Source organism: Adiantum capillus-veneris, chromosome 23, assembly GCF_014529385.1.
Source record: "Adiantum capillus-veneris isolate H3 chromosome 23, ASM1452938v2, whole genome shotgun sequence".
In the NCBI taxonomy this organism is placed as follows: domain Eukaryota; kingdom Viridiplantae; phylum Streptophyta; class Polypodiopsida; order Polypodiales; family Pteridaceae; genus Adiantum; species Adiantum capillus-veneris.
In genome coordinates, this window is record NC_140953.1 from 113,297,570 (window position 1) to 113,319,425 (window position 21,856).

Consider the following 21,856-nt stretch of genomic DNA (forward strand, 5'->3'; position numbering starts at 1 on the left):
TTGATGCTGTTGATAGCCGTTTTTCGGCTCTTTGTAATTGCCACAGTGAGTTACCTCACCCTACCAAAATCACCCAAACACTGTGGCTATCCCTACCATTTCACTGTACATAGGCGTGCGTGAGTCACGGGACTTTTTCCATATCTTCTTAGAAAACCCTCAATTAGCTAGTCATTGGGCTAGTTGAGCCAAAAAAATAAAAATAAATAAAAAATATAAGTATATTATGGCCCATGCATATGTAAATATTTCTTTGTATATAGGGCCTAAATAAAAGTTTTTTTCATAATTATTTTGGTATTTATTTAAATATTTCTACCTAGGTGTGTGTTATTTATGCTCTGTACATTGCCTCACCATTACCACAATTTTTTCTTACCATTTTTCATACTCTTTATTCCATATAGAAATATTTTCATGTAAGCTTCTCTTATATTTGGTGTGACTCCACCCCAACAAAAATCCAAAAAAACTAGTTTTATTTATGTGTATATTTTTTCACTATTGTGATTTTTCCCTTCCTACATCTATTTTGTTTTTTTTTTCTAAAAAATTAGAACACCAAAAATATTTATCTTTTTATGGTAGCCTCATAATGAGAGAGATTTCTTTTGACCCCTTTATATTTTTTCCACTTATATTATTTATATTTGACATGTACATATTTTTTAGACCCCTCAATATTTGATTTTCTTAGTTGTACTATTCACTTATATCATAATCTCAACAATATCTTCAATTATAGACCTACCAAATAAGGTCAAGGGTAGGTCGCATGCTTACATGCACTATGGAGGGCTCACTCTTGGAGGTATTCAAAAGAATCATCCAAAGAAGGACCCCACAAGGACCTTGTGCAGTGGAAAAAAACGGTCGGTTTTGCTGAATTTTTAAAGTTCACTTGCTCTCCGAATTTGAAAAGGTGATACAAACAAAAGTTGTAGCTCGTGGGCTGAACTTTTGCCTCAAATTTTTTCATACTTTTTTGAGCTACGAGCTGTGAGCTATGATTTTAATAGTGGAACCCAATTTTCCCATGCTATGCAGCCACACTCTCTCTTCCACTTTATCATTTTCCTCTTTCACACACACTTCTCCACTCATCATCCCCACCTCTCTCACCACTCCTCTCTGCACCCTACTCACCTTCTCCTCAACCTTGAAGAATAAGAGAAACCATGGTGAACTCATACCTCCCACACACAATTCCATTCCAAAATTGACCACCTACTCTCATTTTTCCTCCTTCAATTTACCCATATCTATCAAAAATACCACAAAATTCAGCCTCTTCTCTTAAAAGACAGCATCATGGTGGTTGATTACTCAGCTTCAATTACCTTGTCTCTCAAGGAAGGTCAAGAGTGGAGAAAAAATGTACCGTCAAAGCTAGTGGACCGTCAACAAGCGTCAAAATTGGCCCTACTTAAGACGCTTGGAGCATCAACCTTGTAAGAAATCCACCTTTTCTTACCTCTTAAGATTTTTTCTTCCTTATTTGTATCCTACATGGATACTCCCATTGTAAATATCCAATTCCATTTGTAAATTAATACTAACTCTACTAACACTAACCCTCTATGAAAAGTCCTATCACCTCCATTTCTCTCCTCTCTCTTTCCCCACCAACTTCTTGATAATTCCAAGTAAAAGAAATTAGATAAATGGCTGAAAATCTAACCCAACCATGGTTAGAGAAGTAACCGTAGCCTTCAAAATTGCTATAAAAGGAGGGTGTGGCTAGCACAAAAGGGGGAGCCATAAGCAAGAGCACTATGCTATAGCTTGAGAAGCCAAGCTCAACCTCTCTAGAAGGAGCTCTTGAGTGGAAGCTCATTGTCTTATGCATGTGCATGTGTTGTATTAGGGGTGATTAGCAAGGGAACTCTATGCCATTGTAAGAGAGAGTGTGATCATTCAATTGAGAGTAGGAAATCTATCATTTCTCCTACTAGTGTAAGCCCAACATTTGCTGAATCAAGGAGGGTGGATTTAGACTAAGCTTGGATACTTTGTCTCCTTTCCAACGTGAAGTAATGGACAACAATGATGCGTAAGTATCTTGGTGTTTTTTGTTAATTTCTTGATAGCTTGTCTCTGGTGTTGTCATTAATCTAGCCATAAATCCCACATACTGTAAGAGGGCGACAGGGTGGAGATGACTCCCCTGGCCTTAAGACAGTGATTGGGGTGGCCTTTCTTGTGATGTGTTGTGGTGAAATTTACGCAAGCTATGTTGAACAAATACTAATCTCACTTTGATTTGTCATGACAGATTTGTAAGAAGGTATTACTGCAACAAGCACCCCCTCCCCCTTTCTCTCTCTTCCTTAAATATATAGTTGTGTTTGCTTGATCATTGCCGATACGTTTCAAAGCAGCCCGAGCACTATCTCTCTCTCTCTCTCTCTCTCTCTCTCTCTCTCTCTCTCTCTCTCTCTCTCTCTCTCTCTCTCTCTCTCTCTCTCTCTCTCTCTCTACGCGTCCTAGTTCGCATCCAAAACTAGGTGGTGCCCCAAATTTGTGTAGGGTTAGGTTGCGGGTTTGTGTGTGTGTTTGTTGTTTTTTTCCAACCCCAACCCAATTGAGAAGCATGGGAGCCTAGAAGAGTGCTTGGAGGCCACTCTTCTTGTTGCCCGCCCCAAACCGCCTCACTGTCTGAAAGGATTTTCACTTAATGTGTGCTGGTATGCTACGTACCATGCCTTGAGGTCCTTCTCCATAGGATAGAAGATCCTTGAGTCAATTTCGAAGAAACCTGTGATGAAGGCCTCTTCAAACGTCTGCAAGTAATGTGAAGGAAGGTACATTAGTCTTGAGTACAATATGTCGTGGCAGTGAATCTTCGAGATTCTAGCAGATCCCTTGATGTCTTTCTAAGAACAAATTCCACGAATGATCGTCGCCTTTAGTGTCTTTGAACAACTGGATGCAGGTGATGATCATCCGGGCTATCTTTACCAGCATCTGATAGGCTACGTCGCGGACATCCCACAGCAAGGTGATTGTCGAATTTAGGGTGTTGACTACATAGGCTATTGTAGGAGGATTTTGCGCTGTCAGGACTAGGTAGTTCAGCTTTTGCTGCCTTGAGCCTTTCCATGTGGCAAACTCCTTCCATGTGCGTCTTCTAGGGACTGGGTAGAAAGTAGGATCTATTTGAATGTGCTGAGGAGCGTTGTGGTAGTTGGTTAGATCCTGTGGCCACTTGTCGAACCACTTCTGCCTCCACTTTGGGTGGTCGTCGATGAGTACCTGTGCTTCTTCAGCTATCAGTGCAACACCTTCATAACCCCCATCTTTGTTTTGTGGCAGGGTCGGCCGCATCTTCTCCTTCCATAGGATTGCTTTGTGGCATATCAAGGAAAAAGGTAGGTACTCATGACCAAACCCCTCCACTTGCTCTTTTGGCTGTAAGGATGCCAGGGCTGCTGACTCCATTATCTTCTTTTTGTATATCATGTAATCCTTTGCTGGTCCCTCTGGAATGTCCTTGATGCTTTCAGTGAGCTCATCTCTAATATCTAGGCCTGTCTCACCCAATCCCTGTCCCTGTTCTCCTTCATGTGAAGTTTCAGGCAAATCAGGCATTTCTTGTCCTGACAGCAGCTGCGGTTTCACTTGGGCTTCCACTATTTTGATTTGCGGTTGAGAACTCAATGCTTCTTTTTCTTTCAGAAATGTGTCGCTGATCTGTTTCTGAGTCTCTAACTCGGCCCTTGCTTGTACGAGTTGCTGCTCCAGCTCTTTTACCTTTTTCTCGTTGGCCACCGTCTAGGCCATCATTCCTGATAAGAGCAGCTGCCTCTGAAGTCTTTCTTGCTCTAGCTCCCCTTTCAGCGCCGCTAGGGTGTTCACTACTGTGGTATTGTCTGATGTGGAGACCAATGCTCCAGTAGGTTCTTGGTTTTCCATCAAGGTTGTCAGACTACTTTTGACAGTGAGGTATCAACTGTTGACTCTCTGAAACCTTGCACTTTCGTAAGCAAGCTGCTTCGTTGCTTTTTGTACCTTTGCTGTCAATTATTGGCATTCTTTTTCCTTAGTGGTCAACTTCGTCTTGACGTCCACCAGATCTCTGATCAGAGACTGAGCCTGCTGTCGCTCAATGTCTCTTTCCATCGTTGTGAGCTCCAATTGTGCCCGTAGGATCTCTAACTCCTCTTGCCCAGATGCTTGCTTTTGTTGAGCCTCCTGTACCTGCTTTTCTTTTTCTCTCAGCACCACGTGCTAGCATTGGAATTGTCTTTCTAATTCTTGTAAGGTTTTCTTGTAGTCAAAATCAACAATTTCTTGATAGGCTGCTTGGTATCCTATTGCTTTCGTAGGAGGCATAGACTCTTTTTGTGAGGACGAAGGAGGAGGAGGTGGTGGTTTTTGGGTTGATGGAGAAGGAGGAGGAGGAGGAGATTTTAGCGAGATAGGAGGTGGTGATTTAGGCAAGGGAGGAGGTGGTGATTTCTCTGCTTCTTGCTCACGCCTCTTTTTTGATGCATCTTCCCTTGGCTGCAAAGCAGACGCGTCCGCTTTTATTTTCTTTAAAATATTTATGATTCTTTGGCGAGTCAAATCCGCCGCCCGTCCTGCTTCCACACTCCTCTTTCTTTGAGCTTTCTTTAGCTGCTCTGCTTGGTTCGTATCATCAGCCACTTCTTTGTCCTTTGTTCCTTCAGTGGACTGAGAAGATACATCCACTGCTGCATCCTTTTTTCCCGCGGCTATCCTTTGTTTTTCAGTCTGTATTTGAGCTGCCTCTTCTATTCTTGCCTGTCTTTCCCTCTCGAATCTTCTTTTTTTTGTTTGTCATGTTGCAGTAGCTCTCGCTTTTCTATCAGCCCACAACTTGGTCCTTATTTCCTCAACTCTTTGTTGGGCCTCTGCATTTGCTCTTTGAAGGTCAGATTGTGACACTGTACTTCTTTCCCTCTTTATTTTCTCAAGTGGTGTGCTGGTGTCTTCCTCCTCGCTTTCTTCAAATTCCGATGGTGCTGCTGTCCACTGCCTTGCTTGCTTTTGGCGAGGCATTCTGTGTCATTAAAATCACAAGATGTCAGGATTTTCCTTTCGCAACCAGTAGCATTTAAACTTTTAGTAAAAACCAGTTCAAAAGTTAAAATTGATCATAACTTGAACAAATCTCATCCATTCTTGTCCATATTTCACCAGTGGGACTAGAAAGACTAGAGCTATGACTGATTGAAATCTGAGCCAAATCTGGGCCTGAGGTACACCGATCGCAATCCTAGTACAGAGGCAAAAATGAGATCTGATCACATGAGTGGTTTGCTGATAGCTAGAGGATCATTTTGGTCCACTCTGTCTTTTATTTGAACCACTTTTGAGTTTATAAGTCCCAATTTTGGGTTACAAGGGAGTTTGGACTAGACTTTGGTTTTTTATGGGTTTTTGATGTCCAATTGGATTGAAACTTGATGGGTGACTTGAACAAGATGTGTACAAGAGATCTGTTAGGTTTTGGTCAAAATCTGATGCTGAGGTACACCGATCGCGATCGTAGTACCTAGTCTTTTTTGGGTGAAAACTGGATGGCTTTGGTCCCCTATGCCTGCCTAGCCCACTGATTATTTACTTTCAAGTTTGGACTTAAAATGAACAAATTAGAGCAATTTTTCATTGTTTGACCTTATTTTACTAAGTCTAACCATATTGGGTTTTCCTGATGAATTCTGGTTGGAGCTTGGAGTTAGTTGATGTTATTTTTTGAGCTTTTACTGCTTCCATGATGTGTTGCTACCATCAGCCTACTCCGCTCTCTGATTCTGACTTGATCAGGCACTTTTTACCCCGTCTTTGGAGATTTTCCTGACTTGTGCATTTTTCAGGCATTCTTTGGATACCAATGGGGTAATTGGGCATCTCTAAGTTTCCTTTTAGTTTTTGACATTAGTTCGGCCAGATTCTCCCCTTGTGTGATCACTCAAGACTGAAATGGTCATCTCCGTCCTCGTGGAAGATTCTAAGCTCCATTCAGGGTTTTCTACTACTGCGCCGACTCCTAGTCGGACAGGTATGTCTTTCAAACCATCCGTCATAATTTTCAGTCAAATTTTGGTAGTTGTAGGTCAGATTTTCCCGATTCGGGTGTGTTTGACAAATTTGGCCAATTCCATGAGCAAAATTTGTGCATTTTCCATGAAAATTCAAGAGAGTGTATCCCTCACTGAGTTCTAAGCCTGGGCCAAGTCAAAAGTTGCAAAACCTGCATCTAGGGGCACCGATCACGATCATTGCATAGTTCCCATATTGAGTTTTGATACCTGCAGGTTGTTGGCGAAGCTCAGGGGATGCCTTTTGCAATTTTTGTGCCAAGTTTGGTCAGTGGGGTACACCGATCGCGATCGTTGTACTACCACCAAACTGAGATTTGATCACATGGCTTTGTTCCTGTCATTGTGGGGAGCACATTGATGTGTTCTGTGCTTGAAAAAAGTTTTGTTTTGATGCCTCTAAGGTCCGTTGACCTATTTGACTCAATCCGACTTTGATTTGATCCATTCACCCGTTTGTGCAATGATTCGCGCTTGCATGCGTAATAGACTTGATCTTTAATTGATAAGGAGCATACCTATGAAATTTGGTATGAAATGCAAGCTCCGATCGTTCGTACGGGGTAGAAATGTGGCAGCTCGCTCTAGGTCAAGAACTTCTCTCTTCTTCTCTCTCAAAATGTGAAAATGAACAATGAGCTAGAATTTGGCCTACCTGACCTATATCTTTCCGAGGTTTTCGTGACATAGGGCTGATTTTCCTTACCTTTGATCTTGATATAATCTGCATACCATCTGTGGGTCGAACCGTTTTTCATTCTAGCGTCGTATGACCATTTGATGCGATTCTGGCGAAATGTGGTCATGATCATTAAGGCTGAAAATCGACATCTTCATATTAGCTTCATATCTTCCTGTTAAGTATGGAAACTGATTTACCCTTGTAATTTTCTGTGGTAAAAGCGCACATTTGTAAGGCCCCCATTATGAGGAGAAGCCATCGTGCGTGAAGGAAAATCACTCGCCGGAAACGAAAATTTCCACGGCCAAAAATGAGGGGCAACTTTAGGGGCCTTGGGGGCGGAAGTCCCCCGAGACTTTTTTTTTCCCTCGCTGGAATATTCCTTTTCGCCGGAATATTATGGCCGGGGACGGCGGCCGGAAAGTGGTCGGAAAACAACCGTCAATTGGCCACACATGGGCGGATTGGAGGGTCCGATTTGGACTTATCTACACAAGGGCGGCTACACATGGCTGCCTCTCATGAGAGAGGGCAGCCCTTTTGGCCTATAAAAGGAAGCCATTTCTACACACATTTCATAGTGTGAAGTTGATGCAACAAGGTGAGTGTGCGGTGGTGAGAGTGAAGCAAGGCGGGAGCTCCATTAAGGGTATAATCCCTTTGTAAACTACTTCTTGTTTTGAAGTACTAAAGCCATTGAGTGGCTGCTTTCCCATGGACGTAGCCCACATTGGGTGAACCACGTATATCGTGTGTACTCTCTCTCTCTCTCTCTCTCTCTCTCTCTCTCTCTCTCTCTCTCTCTCTCTCTCTCTCTCTCTATCTGCTCTATAATCTCGTGTATGTAAATCTGTCTCTCTCCATTAAGTAATCTACTCAATTATCTATTTAGCTACGTCTTATTTCCTAACACTTCCATGCTTGATAACCCTATCATGATACTTCGGCGTTTGCTTCCAGAACTTGATTCCGACACTGTAAGCGATATTTTTTAATTTTTTGAAGATTATTAACGAAAATCAAACAAAATAAATTAAAAATACTTATTAACTAGCGAAAATTAGCCAAAAATTATTATACTCACCCCTAAGCATTTATTTTCACTAGAAGCATCCCAATGCTCCAGATTTTGTCATTACAGCTCATCATTATGCTGGTTGGATGATAAAAACGCTAAAAAATACCAGATTTTGATCAAATTTGTTCGAAATTGAACTCTAAAAATGAAAAAAAAACAAACACATGCATTATGTACATATATACACGTTGGACCCCTCAATGGTCCTGATTGCTGCTAGATTCAACAGTTACACCCCCTTCCTAGACTGAGTCGTTCCGGATGAAGGTTGTGTGCATGTGCATGGGTTTTGAAATCTGTGTCTATGCACGGCCGTGTAATGTGGCCCTATCCTCATGTTTGAGACAATGCATTGGGTAACAAAGTGCTGTGTAAGATGCGAGGACTGAATGTAATTTTCAGTGGCTTTTGATGGCGAGGCTAGCTGTTTATGGAACAACAGAGCTTGCAGTTTAATTCCTCTCTCCTTGACTGTTGGCATTTTGATGGAAACTATTTTTGGAACCCATTTGTATTCAGTGTTTTTGATAGTTGCAGATTTTAATGTAGGTTCCTGAATTTTCTTAGGTTTCCATTGCCATTTTGTTAGTTCAGGCTTCTTGTGTTGACTTTTTGGGCTCCCTTCGATCTTGGTCGCCGAATTGTTGGTTGTATCCAGCTTCGGTTGCCATTTCCTCTCTGGATTAGCTCCTGAAGGTCTTTGATATGGTGTTGCTGTCGTCGGGAGTTGTGCATTGGCCAGCCATATCTGTCTCTGTTTGTTCTACACGACGTGTTTCTTTATCCATACTTTTCGAACAACCGTTTTCGGTGTTTCTGGCTAATGAGCTGATTGCTTTTTGTCGATGGGGATACTCGGCCACGAATGATCTGTTTTGGCAAATGGAGTCATGTACGTGTTGGAGTTGTGTGTGTACATCAGTGCATGTTCTGACCAATTGGTAACTGCATTGTACATCCTCATCCATGGAACTCCCAAACATATTGATTCTCTGATTCCTCCATCTTTCATTACGAGAAATTGATGAGGACAACTATTTCCATCAATATTGATTGGTAAGTTTACTATGCCCAATGTTGGCATTTTTGTCCCGTTCGCGGCTTGTAAATATCGTGTGGAATGCACTAGGGGTTCGTCGTAAGCATCTTGTAAGTGGAGAAGTTGACCACATTGACTCTTGCCCCTGTGTCAATCAATGCTCGTTGATATGTGCCATTCGAAAGTCTGACATTGATGCAAACATCGATTCCTATTTCCCATTGCTTGTCAGTGTGAATTATAGAAAGAGAAATTTGAGCCGTATCTGCTAGTTGAGGAAGTCTTTGTTGTTGTAACTTCTGTTTCCGCTTTAAAATCATGATTCTGGCCTCCTCCTGTGCTTGAGCTTTTGTCTCATTTGCTTTGTTCTTGCGCTCCTTTGCAGCATGGATTTTTGCAAGCATCTCTGAGGTTAGTGGTAGGTTGTACTTCTTTAATCTGCAGCCACTAATCCAATTAGGCATCTCCTCTTCCTCTAATGTCGCAAGCTTAATGGCACCGCTAGATGATATGTCATGAATCACATATGGTCCATTGACTCGCTTTTTGAGTTTCTAGGAATGTTGTTTCAGGGTATACATTAAGACGTAATCCCCCGTAGCAAATTCCTTACTGATGACATGTTGATCAAAGAATGATTTCATGTTTTGTTTTTGCACGTAGATTGATGCAACTTCTCTCAATCTAGTTTCATCCAGTTTTTCCAGGTTATCTATTTGATCGGATAATTCATGGCCCATCCATTCTAATTCTTTAGCTACCCTAAGTGTGGGGATAAGAAATTCAAGTGGCAAAATCGCTTGAATTCCATAAACCATGTTGAACGGAGTCATTCCGATCAAGGTTTTGTACGCTAATCTATATGCCCACAAAGCTGAATGCAGCTTCTGATCTCAGTCGGCTCTGAATTCGCTAACAATTTTCGTGAGAATTGTCACCACAATCTTGTTCGTACTTTCTGCTTGGCCGTTAGCTTGTGGGTGATAGGGAGCTGACTTCCTGTGAATTACCATGAATTCATCCAATAGGAATTCGATCACTTCATTGACGAAATGAGTCCCTCTATCGCTCACTATCTCTATTGGTAAGCCATATCTGGTGAAAATGTTCTCATACAAAAACTATGCTGTCATTTTTGCATCATTTTTGGTTGTTTCTTTCGCTTCAACCCACTTTGTTAGATAATCTGTTGCCACAATAATGTATTGAGCATGCGTTTTATATCCCGGAGGCGCAATTGGTCCTACAAAATCTATGCCCCATTTTGCAAACGCTCTTGCCCCCATCATTGGCCTCAAGGACACTTCTGGAATTGGCATTATAGTCATTGACTTAGCATCATCAGTGGTGTTCGGCACCACTCGGTGATCCAATGACAATATAGTTTCAGGCCTGGGTCAGGCATGGGTCCGTTTTCATGTTCTGATTCATCGATCTTCAGTTTTTCTCGCTCTTTGTGAATCATCACTTCTTGTTCTGGGATTCTAAACGCATTAGGTTCCATCAATGCCTGGGTTGTTTCAATAAGGTGTTTACACATTTCCAAACGCCTTGTTTCCACTTCTGGTTGAGGATAAGTCAACCATCTCTGCTCTAAGGTTTGGTTTGTTTTTAGCCTTGCTTCATACGCTTGTAATAGAGCATCTAAAGACTCTAGCACTTTCTCGACCAAGACTGATCCCCTTGAGGATGCTTTCCTCGGCTTTTTGTTGTCCTCAACAGTTTTACTATCTCTCTCTTGTTTCAGTTGCTCTTTCGTTTCATGTAATTCATTCTGCATGGCAATTTGGTTTTTTATGCTTCTTGTTTTCATTCTGTCTAGTTTCGCGTTCCAGGATTTCCACTGTGTTCTCACAGATAAACTCTCGTTTTTTGTGGGTATTGGCAACTCGACCTTTTCTTCCAATGGCTTATTTTTCTCGAAATCCTTGGCTTGGGCTCTAGTTACCGCATTGATTTGGATCATGGGTTCGGTTTTTGATCCACTTCTTGCACTTGATAACACCCCCACAATATTCATAGTTCTTTTCCCTTGTTGTCCGGATTCCTTGGGCAATCTGGCAGTATGTGATTCACACCACACCCGTCACAAAACCCAAAAATTTTCACTCTTTCGCCTTTGAAAGTACAACTACGCTCCCAATGATCTGAACTTCCACAGTTATAGCACGGTCCAATTGGTGATTGATTTTGAGGAGGTGGTCCCATAGGTTGTCCCGCCCTATTAGGATATCTTCTTGGCTTGTAGTTCTGGTTCGCAATGAACATTAGCGTTCTTTTGTCCACCAAATATTGATCCCCTCGAAGGTTGTGCTACATACGTTGGTGGTGTCATACCCTCGTTATTTCACCATGTTTGATAGGCTTCGTCTGCGTACATCTGTGGTTCAGGTTCAGTTACGTAGGGCTCATTCGGTTCCTCGTAATATGAAATTTGAGGTGTATTATTTGTTCCTGGTGACACTTCGTAAGGTTCAGCATACCTAATCATGGCCCTATTTTCCTGTGGTAAAGGAGGTTGTTGACCCAACACAGGTTGAGGTCTGTCTACTCCTGGTACAATATTCACATTTGGCCCAACTTGATATGTGGAGGAGGTGGCTGGGGTGGTCTTGCTAGAGGTCCATACAGCCTTTCTCTCACATAGTTTTTGTTGTAAAAACACTCATCCGTGCCATGGTTCATCCATTTTTTCTCTATAGCGCACCATTTCAGTACTCGTCCATTCGCAACTGGTGCTTTTGGTTGTTGTGTGCACCACGGCATCGGGTGATACCCCCACATATGTCACATTTCCTCGTCTGAGACTGTCTCACCACCAGATTTGATCTCATATGTTGCTGCATTCTCTTCGTTACTTCCTCTATCATTTGGTCAACTGTCGGCATCAAAGAAGCCTGAGCATCTTTCTTGGTAGAGGGTTCACTCTTAGTAGATGAAGAGCCACTCGTTACTGAATCAGTATCCTCTGACACTTCCCCGTATGCTTTGTAGTTATCAACAAGATATAACGCTTCCCTTGTAACCTGTTCAAATGTGCTACAGGCTTTCAAGTGAAGGTCCTTTTTTAAGGTTTCGTTTCTAAGTCCTTCAATGAAGAGCACAAACAATCTCTCATTGGACACCTCTCAATGTATTGCTTGAATTTCAAGGATGCTTCCTTCACTTTTTTGTTCTCCTTTTGTTTAAAAACATATTTGTGATACAGTATTATGCTTTATACCCCTTTTTGAGAATTCTTCCACGAACTCCCGCAATACATGTTCAATATTCATACAAGTTTCAGGTTTCAAAGGTTGAAACCATGTTAAGGCTGTCCCTTCCAAGGTCAGTCCGAATCCCTCATATTGAGTATGGAAAGCAGTGAAGTGCTCTACTCTTAAGACTTGCTTGAAGAGAGACACGTGGGTATATGGATCCCCTAATCCGCTATACTTCTTTGGCATGCACTTTGCTACCTTGGATGGCCTCATCCGTCTATGGTCTGCGACTAATCTCAATACTCCCGGGTCTCGACTTAATCGTTGGCGTTCATCATGGATGTCGTGGGTTGCTCTCGTTGGCTCCACTGCCACGAATCTACTACTAGGAGGCAAATGTGATGGTGTGGCTGCGAATGTCGGACCTACTGTGGTATATGTAGAGATAGGAACCGCACTATCCCGATTCGTAGCCATTGATTCTATGGAACGTAATGTTCCCATGGGGGTTGGCATAGAATACTGAGGTCGACTGAAAGAATCATCTACATGAGTCCTCTCTCCACCTGTTTCCATCGGGTCTGGCACGATAGTTGTAGGTGATGGTCTCAGTGGGCTTGGAGTGACATAATAATGGTGGAGTGGTCCCCCAAAGTACGTATATCCTTCCAACTCCTTTTTATCGATTGCTGCATATCGTCTTCCATATTTGTCGTATGCGACAAATTCTGTTTCTGATCCCTCTGTGTAGGTGAAGACATAAAGTCTTTTTCACTCTGTCAACTCATCGACGTAGGGTTCCTCGCATCTATAATAGAGATCTTCCTCTTCATTATTATACTTGTATAACCCCACGTAGACGTTGTCTGTATTGACTCTCAAAGATTCATTTTCTCACCTCAATCTCGCATTAGGGAAGCTCATTGTTGGTGCTTTCTCCTCAGGTTCCTCATCTACTTTGGCTTTTGTGCCCATCAATCCCCACTTGTCCACAATGTTAGGATTCACGACTACCAAGTACATGATACCTTCGTCATCTAGGTACCTATCTCCGCTATAGCTCACAGGCACTAAGTCCTTGAACTCACTTGGTCTATCTTCTATATTCACACAGTAGTGGTCCATACCATCTTTGTAGATCTTGGCACCTTGCTTTGTTGTCATACTGATACTTGATGAACAATAGCTTCATTGTGGCCGAAGGGTTTGATGGTCTTGCTGCCATGTTTTCTCTTTCGTTTAGTTTTCAATGTCCCAAGTGTTCCATGAAATACTCGTAAGATCTCTCTGAAGACGTATCGAAAATACTTTCTTCAAGGATCGGCTCTAACAGTCGTGCTACACCTTGGTTTACACTCTCCTCCGTTGATAAAACACTTGATCCGCTAAATTTCGGTGTTGGTTATTGATTTGTTTTCCCGATCTCAAAAACATGAAGAAAGTGGAATTTACCGCGGTTGTGAATCCAAACCTCTTACCTGGAAATGGAGTGATCTTCCAACTCACACGACTTCATGGATTGCTACTTAATCGGTCTCTGCAAATGAATACACTTGATGGCTATGAGATCACTGTATCATTCCAACTGTCAGTAGATTCACAATGACTTCAACACAATTTTTCTTGCAGATTATTGACAGTATGTCCATTTTGGGTTTTGACAACTCGTGATATCTCAAGTAGTCTAGGTCTATGAACAGGTCAAAAATGAGTCAAATCTGGCACAGAGGTACACCGATCGCGATTGTAGTACAGTGCCCAATTTTGATGAAACTTCACCAGCTTGTTCACTAGGCTATTTTAAAGCTGCCCACCAAAGACTTTTGCATTCAAACCCCAAAAAGTCAAGCTTTTACCAATTCTTGGTTGGAAGTGTCTGTTTTTCTGAATTTGTCAGATTGACTTGATTTTGGTGTTTTTTTTGGGATTTGAAAGCTATCCGGGGTTGTCCTGTGTACAGGCTATCCCTCTGTATGGTTTCTTTCTAGTTTTGATGTGTTTTGGTCTATTGAAAGTCAATTTCTATGCCAATTTAGCAGTTTTTGACTTAGATCTATATTCAGATGGTTTAACAGGTATTTTGAGGTTTCTTGCTTTAGGTCCTTTAGACTTTTATGTTTGTATACACTTGAGGATCCCACAGATGAAATCTGGTCAAAATCTGGCACTTGGGTACACCGATCGCGATCGTAGTTCTGAGCCCAAATTAGACCAAATTTGGCATGCTTGTAGACACTGGTGTTTTAAGACTATCCCTCAAGTCTTTTTGCATTTGGATAACCAAAAGCCAAGATTTTGCACTTTCTGGGTTTGTCAGGCTAGTTTTACCCAAGTGGCCTGATTTCCTTGATTTTTGATGTTTTTGGGTGTGGTTGCTTTACACAAACTTGTTTAGAATCTTATCAGGAAGGCACACAACAAATTTTGTCCAATTCTGGCACAGAGGTACACTGATCGAGATCGTAGTACCTGGGCCAAATCTGATGAAATTTTACAGGCTCTCTCTGACAAGTATTTCCCAGTGTTTGGTGCTATCACTTTGTGATTTGAATCAATTTCAGCTCAGTTTGGTCAGATTTTGTAAATTTCAGAGTCTTATGGCCTTTTTGCCAAAGTTATGGTTTTCTGGTGTCTTGACTCTAACTTTTGCCCCAAATCTGACTGGAATGTGAATTACTTATCCTACTCCTAAGTACAGAAATGAAAGAATATAAAGAAATGAATCTAACAAAACAAACAAGATGGATTTCGGTTGAGATTTCAGTACTCAATCGAATTAGAGAAATTGAAGAGCAAAAATGCTTTGAACACTCTCACTCACAGCTCCCTAAATCTCCTAAGAGAGGTTCTAGTCGGTCCACTGACTCTAGACTCCACTAAGCTATAAACCCCTATCTAGCAGCCTAACTGAGGTGTAAAATGGATTTGTGGATTGATCTTCTTTTAAGGAATCTAGCTGCGCACTCGGCCACTCATCACCTAAGGTGCATTCCCCGGCAAGGGCGCTAATGTTTGCGGGTCGCCGTGACGGACGTCCATATCATAGCTCTCATGCATCAACATAAAATATCAATACAAGGGAAGCGACTAGGATGAGGCATGGAAACTCACTAGGGTGTCATTCCTAATGAAGTGAACTCGATGAGATGCAACTACTAACTCTGCAAGCAAATCATACGCACTAAAGCTAAGTAATCTGCCTACCTTCTACACAACTCTATAGTCATCACGTCCGTTTACCATGAAAATCATGTCAGATTCGCACAAAACTTGAAGGGAAGCTACAAGGGACTAGCAGGAGCATATCCTATCACTGTCATAGCATTCTAGAGAGGTACAGAGATCGTGATCGTTCATCCCCAAGTCAGCAAAAATAGCGAACAGGTGATCCTAAAGGGTCGTTTTAGGGTCTCTAAAGTCTCTCCTAAGATCAAAACAACATGAAATACGCGTTTAAACACTCAAAATAGCGATTTAAGGTCTCAAACTCATAGTTAAAAAACTGCACCGAATCTTGAATGATTACACTTGAATGGAAGAGCAAAGTAAGAGGAACACAATGCAATAAACGAATCTGAATTTGGATTACCGTAGCTACAATAGCGAAGATTACAAGTCGGAGCAAGAAGAAGCTCTCAAACGTACACTGTCTTCTCAGTTTCTCATAAAAAAGATGATGTTCAAACTTACAAAACTTGACCTTTATAGTTTAGGTCTTTACAAATGGCTTGTCCGGTCAAAAGCTCCTAAACTTCTAACTGGCTCTCTAATATACAATTGCTCCCAGAAAAATAATCATAAATTCTTTTACAAGTTCTCGGCTTAGAGAAGCTCTTTTACAAAAGATCAAGATTTTCGCAAAAATGTAGATTCCTTGAAAAATGTGACTCTTTCTTTGGAGACCATCGCTTCGTTGCTTCGTCTACCAAACAAAGGGGCATCAAATACTTGGCACCTAGATTAAGTTAATTTCATAATAAAAATAAGATACTAAACTCCACAAAGAGGTGAGGTTGTGATTGGGGGTTAGGCTTTTAAGCCATTCTTGTGCAAGATTATCCTCTATCACTCTTATGCGAAGTGTTTGTGCATAAATCATGTTTACATCTCCTCTGTTACATGCTTTTACTTTCTATATAGCTACACTATTCTATGCGTGTGCCTTTGTGTGAATGGTGTCCTTGTCTAGCTGTATGTACTTGGGTTTTGGGAGAGATGGTGAAAGGTCGATGGTCATGTGTGTGAGGAAAGATTGAAGGGTTCTAGCTTCCGTTCTCTCGAAAAATCGGACATTCATACAAATGAGACAATTGTGACTAAAGTATATGAAATCAATGGCCTCCACATGCATATGCTCTTGTAAAGAGTAATCTAGATAGTGATGTCTATGCACGAAAGCTCATTTAAGGTTTCTAGGATTTATCTCATCACATGTGCTCTTTGAGGACCTAAAAAGGTCAGGCCTTCTAAGTGCAAGATTAAATAGCTAAATTGAGGTCAATTCCTACATCCGGGCCGGCTACCTCACATCAAACAATCTATTTGGAATTTTCTCTTCTTTCGAGTGTAGCATCCCTTTCCACTCAAAAGTAATATCGGATATAAAAATTGTTTGGAAGGGATATTGACAACCACCTTTATAGATGGCACGAATGTCTTGGTCTCCATTGAGCGCATGAAAAATTTGCCAAAAATAGAACTTGTTTGCATCAACATATCTAGCAACGTCAATTGTGGATGCAACTCTTGTAAAGCAATCTTACTGGATATTTTGGGACTTAACAAATTTCCTCAAAACATAGCTAATGTAAATTCCTAATGCCATAGTGGCAAAAAAATCAATCTATCCTCAATAGTGAGAGGAGAACAAGTAGTAAAAATAAGGGCAACTTCATATGAAGAGAGACCGATAATAATAGTACCTCTAACAAGCAAAATAATATCGTCCACTTGACCATGATCCTTGATAGCTAAAGATCTCATTATCAAATTCCGAATTCTAGGTTGGTTGAAGGCGCATTCCACAAGTCGTCCAATGACACACCTCTGAAATAGAACTTTGATCTGTCCAAGAACTAATCTTTTTCTATAGATCATTGGAAACGATGAAAGACAGTGTCATACCACTCTAGAGAATAGAGTCCCAAAAGATCCCACCTATGTTGACCCTAACCCAAAGTCGCCCCTCTATGTCTACAACCTATTGCAGTGCTTGTGACGATGTGTGCACACACACATTCATATTCTACATCACTAAAATGCTTGTTCCACATGAGTAAATATAAAAATCATGAGCATTTATTGTCTATATGAAGTCATTATTGTGTGCCTTGTGTGTGACTCCTTGGATGGAAGCTTGACATTATCAAAATTTGAGGGTTTAATTCAGTGTAATTTCCTTGACCTCAACCGGCATTTTTGAAATTGAGAATGACACGATATTAAGACATTTTTCCCGAATATACTCCCGAGGGCCCGAATGGGAGACATAATGACGACGACGTTTGAACGTTGAAGTCGGGAAAGGAACAGTACATAAGAAAAGGGTGGGTTCCAACTTGTCATACTTTGACTCACTCCCGAGTGCCGAGTCGCCGACCACACATACAATATAAGCGCAGGCAACATGCAACATGCAGGTGCAAGCACTAAGCTTTGCACGAGGGGTCGAGCATATAGATCTCTCTCTCTCTCTCTCTCTCTCTCTCTCTCTCTCTCACACACACACACACACACACACACACACACACACACACACACACAAGGCACCCTCTATGCCTCTTGCACCTTAGCTGCCCGCATGGATCCGACACACACACACAAGGCACCCTCTTGCACCTTAGCTGCCCGCACGGATCCGACACTCTATATTGACGCTGCTGGAAGACGCGCCAGCCCGCGCCCGGCGCAGTCAAGCGAGCCCTATAGAGTTTTGCAAGCAGAGGCAAGATATCCGCGCCATTCACAGAGTGAGGACAAGGGCCCAAAGAAGGGCAACATCCTCATTACAATCCTCAGCGGCGGCTGCCTCTGTCCCTCTTGTACCTGATCAGATCATGTGTGTTTCATTCTCATGTCTTTCCTTCTATGCCAATCACAACTCACAGCCACCCAAATAACTAAAATTTACGGCGTGTTGCCCTCTGAACAACGCATGCCTTAGAGGAGAAAGAGAGACAAAGCTGTCCGGCCTGCCATGCAGCAGCCTTAGCGTTTGGCCCAATTTTGGGACCAAGCACGTGGCATCTATTCATTAGTTATTGAAGTTAACTGATTTAATTGGGCAAAATGGTAGGCTACTGGCATTTGCTTTCTTAAGCGCATCCTTTTTCTGGGACCTCGAGATAAGTTATGGTGTGCGTGTGCCATGATGTGCGTGGATGACGCTCTGTTTAGAAAGCTCTGGTTTTTCTCATTTCTCAAGTTGGTAAGTGCGCAGCCTTTTCCACGTGCTTTTGGCGTGCGACCTATGCGTGTATCTTTTTAGAAGGTCTGAGGAAGTAGTTTTACGTGTTGTGTGTCTCTTTGTTTTGCAGCGGTGAGCCGTCGTGTAAAATCTCTTGCAGGCTCGTTCCTGCTCTCTCTCTCTCTCTCTCTCTCTCTCCCCCCGTCCGTCCTGTAGGCTCTGCAAAAGGAACAACGTATATCGTTGTTACTGTTTCTGCATTTGACTGTTGAATATATTTTTTTGCAACAGTGTGTTTGGGCTGGCTTTTGGATGTAAACTTTTGTTTTGTGGCTGTTGTCTTCTTGCTGGCCATGCATTCTGCCTGTTGTGCTGCATCACATGCTGAGATTGATCATGATTACACAGTTTTGATGGGAACATGCGTTCTTCACTACAAACTTCTTGCTTTCGCACATAAGGCTTGTAGCCTGAAGCAGGAGGTCGTTCTCTTACAGGAAGGCCTTGTGGCTTCTTGCCCAAAGACATTGGGCGTTTCACCAAGTCAGGGTCCTTTACAGGCTGTAAAGGGTTTCCATTGTCGTTATGACTATTCTTTGTGGGCAGTTCGCTCCATTTTGGAGGTTCTTGTTGTCTGGTATAGGTTGCTTGCAACCCCTAGAATCTCTCTTCTTTGTATTGTAGTGTGATCTTTTCAGAGGGCTCCTCTGTATGCTATCTTGCACCTGGCAGTTTGTTAACAACACCTTTTTCTTGGTTTTGATATGCCATCTTGCCTGAACTCGATGCAGGGTTCTTCTGACCATCAATGGCTACTGAAGGTGTTCTTTGTTCTGCCATTTTTTGCTCATGAGAGATTCTTCTGGTGCAACGTACCTTGATTCTGAAGTCCTGAATCAGTTTGCTTGTCCGTGGCATAGTCATTGTTCTTCACATTTGCAGCTGAACACTCTAGTCTTTTGTGATCGTTTTTCTTGACTTGATTAGAGGCACCTTTATGTAAGCTTGAGGTTCCTACCTTCCTTTTTCTAGTGTAATCCAGACCCTCCCCATGATCAAATGAGGTCTGAATTTCTGTTACATAAGGAATGGCTTTTGGTGCCTTCATTGATACTATCACGTTTGTCATCATTATAATTTACGCTTTGGGGACAGGGGTGATCCTGCTGCTCCTTTTTTGTCACAGCCTCCAGTACCTGTAGATGGTGCTCACTTATTATTGTGATACTCATCATGAGGTCCACTTGAGATGTGGCTCTTACTATTTTCTCGAGACAACTGATTTGGGTAAGTTGGCTCCCCTTCTCTTGTTATTGCATTAAGGTATGGGTCGTATTTATCGGGGAATAATTTTCAAGTTTTGGTATTTGATGAGAATTCAAGTCTTCCAGAATATATATACTTGCTTCTATGCGAACTTTCATAACTGAAGTCCTGCCCTTCGTAAAAAACTGGCCTCTTGGAAACATCTGCATTACATGACCCTGAACTTTCTCTTTCAATTTGTGCATGTGCTCTGCCTAAAGTTGGTATTTCTGCATTGATATTGCCATCACTGCTCGCAATTGCAGCAAGCAGTTTAGAGCTTGCATGGGAATTCCCATCATGTCTCGTCTTTGATGGCACGTTAGAAAAGTAGCCAGTATTTTTTTTCTTAAAACCCCCATTTTCATCATCAGCAGCATCTCGCCCTTCATGTCTTGGATGACACGAACCGTTGTTTGTATTATCTAGAGTGACATTGCCATCATTCTTTGAAGAAGAGCGTGATCCAGAGTATTGTTGTGCATAGTTCAGAATGACAAGCCGGGCAGGTTCTTCAGCAATTGCCTTGACTGTGGAAGTAAACCCATGCTCATTGAAGACATCAGCAATGTTGGGAGATGAAGAAACAGACTCTTGAACAACTTTTTCTACCCAAGCATGTTGGACACTCACATTCTCATTTTCCACATTGCCTCTTTGAGAGTTTCTCCTAGGGTATCCTGACTCTCTACTTGTAGGCGCTCTCAAGTTTGTGTTGCTAGACTTGCCTGCTTTTGATGAGTTTGTTGACACACTTGAGGCTGTTAATGTGCCTTCTTTTTGAGAGAGGACTGCATCATCATCTTCAACATAGACAAAAAAAATGTCGCTGCCACTGTCACTTATCTCATCTGGATGTTTCGTGAGGTTTTTAGTTTTGTCGTGATTGTTTTCTTCCTGGTAATCTGGCACTTTACGAGGAGCTAATGATGCTTCCTTAGTTTTATCAGGCTCATGTAGTTTCTTGCAAAGCGGGCTGTATCTTGATGCTTTGTATATCTGTTCCTTGTTGCCTTCTGAGACGACTTCATCATTGTCCCTTATATCATGCATCATGACTGAACCTGGTTTGTAAGACTCATTAGCTCCTTTTATATTGGCCCTTGTAGCCTTGTCTCCAAGAAGCGGGTCCAAACTCGAGCCCATAAGACCGAGGACTATGTCTGTTGTCGAAGATTCTCAAATCACTTCTTGCGAGCTCTTCTCTTAGAAAAGAGCTTTCTTGCTCTAGGTCATAGCCAGGTGAAGCAGGCTCATATTTGGGGAATGAACCTTGCTTTGGAGTGCGTCTAGATGCATCGAGTTTGGAGAGATGCCCTCAAGATGCACAAGCTCAAAACACTGGAGCGCTTGCTCATCTTGACCATGTAGTGCACATTCTGTGATCAATACATTCCAAGAAACATCCCGAGACCTGAGTTCCTCAAGAACAAATCTTGCTTTTGCAAAGGCACCACACTTGGCATACATGTCGATCAGCGCATTGCTGAGTACATACATATGCAATAGCTCTTATTGTTCCACATGCTTTGAGGACACTAAGGTAAGGCACGTTATCTGGAATGATGCCCTCATGCTTCATTCGGCTAAAAGACTTAGTTGGTCTTGGCCATGAGCTGCAAGGTCTGTGATCAGTGCATTTCAAGAGAGGACATCCCGACGGGGAAGCTCTTCAAGTACGGTCTCTGCCTTTGACAGAGCTCCTCCCCCGGAATCTTTTCATGAATTTCATCCCCCTTATCATGGGCACTCAGAAGTCCACATGCTTTCAAAATGCAAGTGAAAGTCGGTGCATCTGGAGGAATGCCCTCACGATGCGTGCAATCGAAACAAAGCAATGCTTGCTCACATTGACCATCACCTACATAACCAGTCATAAGTGTTTTCCAAGTTATAATGTCTTGAAAAGGGAGCACTTAAAGCATACATTCTATCTTTTAAACCGCACCCCGCTTGGTATACAAGTCTACAAGAACATTGCCAAGATCGGTATGTTTCTGCAGCATTTCTTCCCTTGCAATTCTATTGTGAATCTGTTTTCCTTTGTAAAAAGATCCACTACAGCCGCATGCTTTCAT

At 42.1% G+C, this 21,856-nt stretch overlaps 1 pseudogene; it reads right to left on the reverse strand.

Moving 5' to 3' along the window:
* Positions 1–17,699: 17,699 nt before the first annotated feature.
* Positions 17,700–21,856, reverse strand: LOC147428384 (uncharacterized; annotated as a pseudogene).